The sequence below is a fragment of the Microtus ochrogaster genome, unplaced genomic scaffold, assembly GCF_000317375.1.
Source record: "Microtus ochrogaster isolate Prairie Vole_2 unplaced genomic scaffold, MicOch1.0 UNK118, whole genome shotgun sequence".
Taxonomy (NCBI): Eukaryota; Metazoa; Chordata; class Mammalia; order Rodentia; family Cricetidae; genus Microtus; species Microtus ochrogaster.
The window spans coordinates 549,764-559,247 of record NW_004949216.1 but is presented as its reverse complement, the minus strand read 5'-3'; positions in this window follow the sequence as shown (position 1 = coordinate 559,247).

Here is a 9,484-nt window from a genome sequence, read left to right as displayed (position 1 = left end):
AGACAGGGTTTCTCTGTAGCTTTAGAGGTTGTCCTGGAACTAGCTCTTGTAGACCAGGCTGACCTTGAACTCACAGAGATTCACCTACCTCTGCCTCCTGATAAACCTTCCTTTAAACCTCTGCTGGGATTAAAGGCGTGCGCCACCACCACCCGGCTTTTAGCTGTTTTTTTAAAGTTTACAGTATGTTACTATTAGAGACAGTCTTATTTATATACCCTAGTCTGGCCTTAAACCCATGATCCCTCTCCTTCATCCTTCTAAGGGCTAAAATAACAAGCATGTATTATACCCATTTTCAACTCATATCTGGAAAAACTTGACAAATCCAGAAGAATAAGAGCAAATTGTTCTACACAGTGGTTCTCAACCTTCCTCATATTGTGACCCTTTAATATAGTTTCTCATATTGTGGTGACCCCCCCCACCATAAAAGTATTTTTATTGCTACTTCATAATGTGATAACCCCCAACCATATTATTTGTTGTTTCTTCATAACTTACTTGTGCTACTGTTACGAATCATAATTAAATATTTTTGGAGACAGAGGTGTGCCAAAGGAGTCTAGAACCACAGGCTGTTCTAGAGTATGCAGACTCAGATGTGCAGGTTTTACGCGTTAGAAGGTTGCTTCCCTGCCTGGAAGGGGCTAGGTGTGACAAGATTGAGGTGCTAGTTACAGGCAAAGACCACAGTACTGCTTCGAAGTTCAAGAAAAGACCAGACACAGGTGGCTTGCAGGGAGGGACACCTGGCTCCTGGGAAACCTCATGCTGCCCAGGATTGGCAACAGCACATTGAGCAGTTGTGATTAACATCTAGGTGTTTGTGACCAGAAGTGTGTTCAAGGTCATTGAGAAATCAGGTGAGACCACAAAAGTTGTTCTCTGGCTTTGAAAGATGACTGAGAACCCATGAGGGAAGGACAGGGGAGAAATCTCTAGGCCAAACGAGTGTCAGTAGTAACCTAATCCCTGACTTAATAAACTTGGAAGGGGATAAAATAGACAAACATAGTCACACATCTAGTAAGTGTGGCTAAAACAGTATTTTTTGTTTTTGTTGGTTGACTTGGTTTGTTTGTTTCTTGGTATTGCCTTTTATTTTTTACATATCAACCCCAAATACCCCTCCCTCTTGTTCCCTCTCCTCCCCTCCCTACACCCCATCTGCTCCTCAGAGGGTAAGGCCTCCCCTGGGAAGTCAACAAAGTCTGTTTTTAAGACAGGGTCTCTACGTAGCCCTGGCTGTCCTAGAGTTCTCTTTGTAGACCAGGAGGCCCCAAACTTCCAGATCCACCTGCCTTTTCCTCCCAATTGCTGGGTTTAAAGATGTGTGGCACACTCCTTTTATCCTAGTACTTGGGAGGCAAAGGCCGCGGATCTCTGAGTTCGGATCTGAGTTTAAGGTCAGCCTGGTCTACAGGAGCTAGTTCAGAGAAATTTCTTGTCTCAAAAAACAAAACAAGCCGGGCAGTGGTGGCGCACGCCTTTAATCCCAGCACTCGGGAGGCAGAGGCAGGCGGATCTTTGTGAGTTCGAGACCAGCCTGGTCTACAGAGCTAGTTCCAGGACAGGCTCCAAAGCCACAGAGAAACCCTGTCTCGAAAAACCAAAAAAAAAAAAAAAAAAAAAAAAAAAAAAAAAAAAAAAAAACAAAAAAAAAAAAAGATGTACACCACTATGTCCAACAATATTATTTAAAAGACAGTGAAAATATCCCTTGTGTATGTGTAAAATGTGTATGTCCTCGATCAAATAAAAAAGGTGATAAACGGGTGAAATACTTACCAGAGACACAAGTTGTGACAGAAATGGGTGATGAGAAACAGGAATGAGATACTATGAGGTGACTTTTTTTTTGGTTTTTCGAGACAGGGTTTCTCTGTAGATTTGGAGCCTGTCCTGGCACTAGCTCTTATAGAACAGGCTGGCTCGAACTCACAGAGATCCGCCTGTCTCTGCCTCCCCAGTGATATGATATGCCTAGATCTTAAATTTCTTTAATTTTTTTATTACACATTTTGAGGAGGAATGTATGTGTCTCATACATGTTCGTGCAAGCTGTGGGAGTCATTGTTCTACCATAAAAATGATAGACATTGAATTCAGATTATTCTCCGCTACAAGTCTTTTTTTTTTTTTTTTTTGGTTTTTCGAGACAGGGTTTCTCTGTGGCTTTGGAGCCTGTCCTGGAACTAGCTCTGTAGACCCCTCTTTTCTCCTTTTACATGCCAAATCCATTTTCCACCCCCTCCCCTCCTGCTCTTTGCCTTCTCCCACACCCCCATCCATTCCTCAAAGAAGGTAAGACTTCCCATGGGGGAGTGAACAGAGTCTAGCACATTGTTTTGAGGCTCAGCTACAAGTCTTCACACTCAGAGCCAGCGCTGGGGTGTGGAAATCAGGGTGAGTTGACCTGCTGAGCTGTCTTTCTGGGTCAGAAACAGAAAGTTCTACCCAGTTCTCCACGGCAGTGTAATTCAACATTGACAGTAGACTGCTGGACAGACTCTGGGGAAAATCTGAGCACTAAATTGGGTTAATAGGTGGCAGCTTATTTAAACACAATTTCAAGGTTGGCTGAGCAGAGCCCTCCTATGTCTTAAACTATAATACATGAAGGTTTTGTCATTTCCAAAAGCTTTAAATAAACTTTCAGATGATAAGCCACATTTGTCATCTGAAAACTGTTTTAAAAGGGTTAGTTTGTCAGACAATGATGGTGCACGCCCTTAATCCCAGCATTCTGGAGTCAGGACAGCCAGATCTCTGAGTTCAAGGCCAGCCTGGTCTACAAGAGAGTTTCAGGCCGGGCGATGGTGGCGCACACCTTTAATCCCAGCACTCGGGAGGCAGAGGCGAACAGATCTCTGAGTTCAAGGCCAGCCTGGTCTACAAGAGCTAGTTCCAGGACAGGCTCCAAAACCACAGAGAAACCCTGTCTCGAAAAACCAAAAAAAAAAAAAAAAAAAAAAAAAAAGAGTTTCAGGACCTACAGAGAAACCCTGTCTTGAAACACACAGTGTGTGTGTGTACATTTACCATGTCAAGGCCAGATGAGGACATCAGATTCCCTGGAGCTGATATTTTAAACAGTCTGATAGGTACTGGGAACCACACTCAGTTCCTCTGAGCCTGTCTTAAGGTTTCTGCTGTGAAAAGACAGCGTGACTTCAGCAAGTTAACAACCCCCTTAATCCCAGCACTCTGGAGGCAGGAACAGACAGATCTCTGAGTTCAAGGCCAGTTTGGTCCATAAAAAACTACACAGAGAAACTTTGTCTCTAAAAATAAAATAAAAAGTCCTGCATTGATTGGCCTGTGATAGGGCAGAATAGAGCTAGGCAGGGAAAACTAAACTAAATGCTAGGAGAAAGAAGGATTCAGAAAAGCCATGCAGCCCCACTGGCACCGGACGGAACTTTACCTGGTAAGCCATAGCCCTGTGGAGATGCACAGATTAATAGAAATAGGTTAACCAAAGATTTAAGAGCTAGCCAATAAGTTGGAGCTAATAGACTGAGCAGTGATTTAAATAATATAGTTTCTGTGTGGTTATTTATGGTCTGGGCAGTCGAGAACAAACAAGCGGCCTCCCCTTACGGGAGACAGAGCATTTAGTTGAGGTTCAGTCCATTATTACGGTGTGATATGGTGGCCTGCAGACAGGAAGCGAACTGAGATTCTGGACTTGAGAATATCTTGAGCACTCCCTGAATGTTTTTCAAAGATATTGATAGGCATGAAAAAAATCAAGTCAGGGGACTGGAGAGATGGCTCAGGGGTTAAGAGCACTGACTGCTCTTCCGGAGGTCCTGAGTTCAATTCCCAGTAACCACATGGTGGTTCACAATCATCTGTAATGAGATCTGGTGCTCTCTTCTGGCCTGCAGGCATACACGTAGAAAGAATATTGTATACATAATAAGTAAATAAATCTTGAAAAAAGAAAAAAGAAAAAAAGAAAAAAATCAAGTCAGAAGCACAAACCTACAGTAGAGTTTTCTAGCATCTAAGTATCATAATGTGTATTTAACTCTTGACTTTTGGGGGCACTCAACACCCAGTTCCCCCCCCAAAAAAATCATACACGGAGGCTTATTCGTTATGAATGCCTAGCCTTCGCTTGGCTTGTTTCTTGCCAGCTTATCTTAAATTAACCTATTTACCTTTTATCTCTGGTCCTTTATCTTTCTTCTGTGTGTCTTTACTTCTTCCTCCGTGGGTATCTAGGTGACTGGCCCCTGACGCCCTCCTCTGCTCCTAGATCTCTCTTCTCCCAGATTTCTCCTATTTATACTCTCTGCCTGCCAGCCCCGCCTGTCCTTGCTACTGCCTTGGTATTGGCCATTCAACTCTCTATTAGGACCATCAGGTGTTTTAGACAGGCAAAGAATCACAGCTTCACAGTTAATCAAATGCAGCATAACAAAAGTCACATACCTTAAAATAATACTCCCCAACAGTTAAATTGCAATGGAAGTCTAGAAAGGTGGAAAATGATTGCATATCAAGATAACCAGGTAGGTCATAGGGAAAGTTATGACACAGGCATCTTAGAATAGGGAGGGGCTTAGAGTAAATAGGAAGCCCCCATAGCACGTGGATGTCTCGTTTGTGTTTTACCTGTGGCATTTAAAATTAATCCTTGCCAGGTGGTGGTGGTGGTACACACCTTTAATCCCAGCACTCGGGAGGCAGAGGCGAACAGATCTCTGAGTTCAAGGCCAGCCTGGTCTACAAGAGCGAGTTCCAGGACAGGCTCCAAAGCTACACAGAGAAACCCTGTCTCAAAAAAAATAAATAAATAAAAATAAAATTAATCCTTTATTATATTTATTTACTGGAGGTGGAGCATGCATGTTGTAGTTTGACTCTCTATCTCTTACATTTGAATGCTTGCTTGGTCTGCAGTTGGTGAAAGTTTGGGTGTGGCCTTGTTGGAGGTGTGTCAAGGGGACTGTGGGGCTTCTGAAGCCTGTGCCGATCCAGTTAGCTCTTTATTCCTCCTAGTTGTTAGCTCAACACATAAGCTTTTATCTAGTGCTCCAGTGCCATACCTGCCTGCCTGCTGCCATGCTTCCTGCCATGGTGGTCCTGGACTAACCTGAAATTGTAAGCAAGCCTCTAATTAACTGCTTTTATAACTTGCCTTATTTATGTTTTATCATGGCAATAAAAATAACTAAGAAGTAAACATTGAAATATATAAATGTTCCTTATTCTCCATTTTTTAATTAAGGCATTACCAGAACTGACCCTACTTCCTACATTTTAAAACCCACTGGATCCAAGTTTTCTCTTAATTATCGAGAGCTTTCCATGATACCCTGCTTGTAGCTAAAGTGACAGGACCAAGGGCCATCAGCCTTTAAAACATATTCCTGCATTACTTATCGGTATTTCATCAAGCTCAACCATATGTTTCACTTCCATCGATCAAATTTTAGGTCATGGTGGATCACACAATACTGGATTTATGGCAAACAACTTGCTTCACAGGGTAACTAGATGTCATATGACCCAAAACAGAACTGACCTGGAGAGATAGCATGGTGGGTAAAACCACTTGCCATGGAAGGGCAAGAAGTTGAGTCCAGATTCCCTAAAGCATATACAAAACCAGGTAAAGTAGCACGTGCCTCTAATTCCAGAGCTTCTAGAGTCAGATAGACCAGAATCCCCAGTAGCTCCCAGGTATCATAGGTATGTGCCCACATACACCCCGCTTTTAATGAGATACTAGAGACCAACCTAGGGACTTCGTGTGTGCTAGGCAAGTCCTCTACCAACTGAGCTATGATTCCAGTTCAGAGGAGTATTTTTACAATTTTTTAGTCCATAATTTCTGGTTGAAGTGCATTTTTGATGGTCACCTAAAAACCCTCATCAAATAATATCTTATCTGTCTTGGCATTGCTGTCTACTAGCATTTCTTCTTATTCTTGTGATGTTGCTGATTCTTAGTGTAGCACATGACTTTGCTGTATCCTACAGACGGAGGCTGTGGATCCTAACTACCTTTAACAGCTACAGCTCAAAGGTCAGGCGTGTGTGTTTGTTCAGCTTCCTGGTTAAGCTTCTCCAAACCATCCAGATGGACAAAAAAACAAAAATGGGGCCCTGACTCACGTTGCATAGCTGCAGAGGGTGGGGTGAAAGTTCAAACCCTCCCTCCCCCACAGTCACCTTCCCGGTAAACTGGGGCAGTGACTCAGGCAGTGGCCTTATTGACTCTGAACTAGATTGTGTGATCAGAATATAAGCTCCATTCTACCTCCTTGTGATGCCAAAGAAAATTGGTCAGCTTTGTTAAGAATTTCTCCTAACACTAGCTCCCAATCAAGTCAAATCACAACAAGCCAAATTAAAAATATCCAGGTTTAATGGGATTCCTGTGCTCTCGGGTGTCCCAGAGGGGGAATGGGGGGGAGGGGGGACCATGCATTTCTTTTCTGGGAGCTCACTTAAATACCCTGTGGGAGTGGTACTGCCCCTTCCCAGGGAGGGGTCAGGACCTGGCATGCTGGGATTTAGAATCCAGACCGATACAACTCCCAGACCCTGGGGCTGGGGGCTATGTTCCCAATTTAGCAAGCTTCCCAGATGGTCTTGACAGCCGGAGTTGGAGGAGAGAAGCCTAATTTGAAGCTAGCTTTGCCTTATACTGCCTATTAGTATAAATTAATGTTGAGTGGGGACAGAGGCTCGGCTGCCCACTAACACTGCCCTGGTGGAGAATCCAAGTCCTGCCTGCTTCAGGCAGGGAACAGAGCCTCAGCTCCTTCAACACTACCTTGCAAATTCAGATTCCGTGTTCACTTCTTCCAAAGTGGAAAGAAGATCAGCGCCACTCGGCTTTGCTAACACCGTTTGACTAGAGAATGGGGATTGGGTGGTTTGCTTGCTTCCGCCAGGGAAAGGCTTCTGTAGTGCCGTCTGCCTCACGTCAAAGGCATGCAGAAACCTGGGCAGTTCAGTCCCTGCTCTCACCTCCATTTTCATTGATTCAGGAGGTCTTTGGACGGTCCTTCCATGTAGGCTTCAGTGTCCTATGTTTATGGTTTAAACATAGGGTCTTTTATTTGTACCAAGCACTGAGGAACGGGGCTACTCTGTCTTTGAAGATCCAGAAGTCTTACTAGCTTTTGTCATTAGAGTTGGATAATAACAACGCCACATTATGAATTGTGGTGAGTGACTGTGTCCAGCTTCCCATGGCCTAAGGCTGTTTCCATTGGGTAAATAGAGTAAAATAGAAATTAAGTCATTTCTATTTTAAAAATTCAAGATCCGTTAACCTTTCTTATAATTTTAGTATTCTTTTCTCCACAGAGACCCATTGAAGGCAAATTGACTGGGGCTGGGATGTAGCTCAGCTGGTAAAATATCTCATCAAGGAATGAGGATGAATTTGATCCCCCAGCACCCACGTCAAAAACAATAAAAACACCCAGGTGTAAAGGCAGCCAGTGCCTATAATCCCAGAGCCTGGAGGTATGGAGATCAGCAGATCCTTAAAGCCCACTGGCCAACCAGTCTTGTCTTTTAGAAAGTTCTAGGTTCAAGACCCTGTGTCAGCTGGGCGATGGTGGCGCGCGCCTTTAATCCCAGCACTCGGGAGGCAGAGGCAGGCGGATCTCTGTGAGTTCGAGACCAGCCTGGTCTACAGAGCTAGTTCCAGGACAGGCTCCAAAGCCACAGAGAAACCCTGTCTCGAAAAACCAAAAAAAAAAAGACCCTGTGTCAAAAAATAAGGTGAAGGCTGGCAAGGTATCTCAACAGGCAAAGGCATCTTCTGCCAGATCCAAAGAGCCCTCTTCCATGTTTTGTTCCCTAACCTGCAGATGTGTGAGCCATGACATGCATTCATGCACACAAGTGTGCATGCACACACACATACACACAAAGCTAAAGATCAAAGTGTACTGTATATTATTATACCCACAAGACACATTACAACCTGGTATAGTTTATTTCACCAATGCAAAATTGGTTCAATATTTGAAAGTCAACTAATGTTATCTGAAAATTTGATAAGGCAAAAACACATGATTGTGACAGCTGGTGTAGGGAAAACACAAGACTGCATCCGATATCCATTCAGTAATAACTGTCAGCAAACTGTAAACAGCAGGACCCCTCCAGCCCGATAAGGAGAAGCTACAAATAAAGCCGAAGGTCTTGGTGCTTTTTCTTTACTATCAAAACCAAGGCAAATGTGTCAGTTCTCCTTTGGATTCATAAAATATTGCAGCCTAAGAGAGCAGCTCCCAGGACTGTACCAGGGCTGTAGGAAGGATGCCTTCAGTGTAGCAGGACGTAAAAACTTTTCTATGTATCTGAGGGAAAAGGACTTACACACGCAATCTGCGGGTCATGTGCTTTATTCTTTCCAGCTCTAATTCCCCCTCGATTCTGTTTACACAGCTTATATATGCTTCAACAACAAACTTTAGGCAATAAAAAAGGTTACAAAAGCTGTTTCTCAGGGTCATAATGCATTCCTTGAATAAACAATAAGGAACACCTGCAAAATAAACCGGTCAGCTTTCTCATTAGCAGGCAGGTGTAAAGGGGAGTTCAGCTATAATCTTAACTCTTTTTTTTTTTACACAAAGTCAATACCGAGTAAAACAGGTGTGGTAGTACAATCCTGTAATTCAAGCACTCAGGTGGCAGAGGCGGGAGGATCATAGATTCAAAGTCATCCTCCACTATGGAGTTCAGGGTTAGCCTGGGATGATCTGTTTGTTTTGTTTGTTTTGGGGGGATGGTGTTTTGAGACAGGGTTTCTCTGTGTAGCTTCGGAGCCTCTCATGGCACTCACTTTGTAGACCAGGCTGACCTTGAACTCACAGAGGTCCACCTGCCTCTGCCTCTCAAGTGCTGCCTGGGATGATCTGTACAAGCCTTTCTCAAAAATAAATTAATTAATGGGTTCTATAATGCTATTCCTGTGTTAATTGTAACAATTAATAAAATAAACCAAGGACTCAAAGGTACCAGTGAGTTGTATATACAAGTAGTTCATCCACGTGGAATTTACCCATATGCTTCCACGACATAACCATCAGCAGACTTCCCAGATCCACGGAGAGCCACTTTACAGCGGGGAGAAAAAGCATCCGACTAAGTTAATAGATTTGAAATGTGTGGAGTGTCACCTAAAAGTGAGTGAGTACTGTATCACAACCCTGTTCAGGGAAAGAAGACTCTGAGAGACTGTGATAATAATAATAATAATAATAATAATAATAATAATAATAATAATAATAATAATAATAATAATAATATATATTATCTAGGCAGAAGGAGGCACATTTGGTTGTTTTCTTCATCTGAATATAAACATAACTGATAATCCAGGTCTAGGAGAATATAATGGGAAGTTTGCAAGGAGCTATTGGTATAACTATGCTGGCCTGCCCCGTCACTTGGGTACCCTGTCCCTTTAAAGGACAGGCTCTGCCCACTCCCA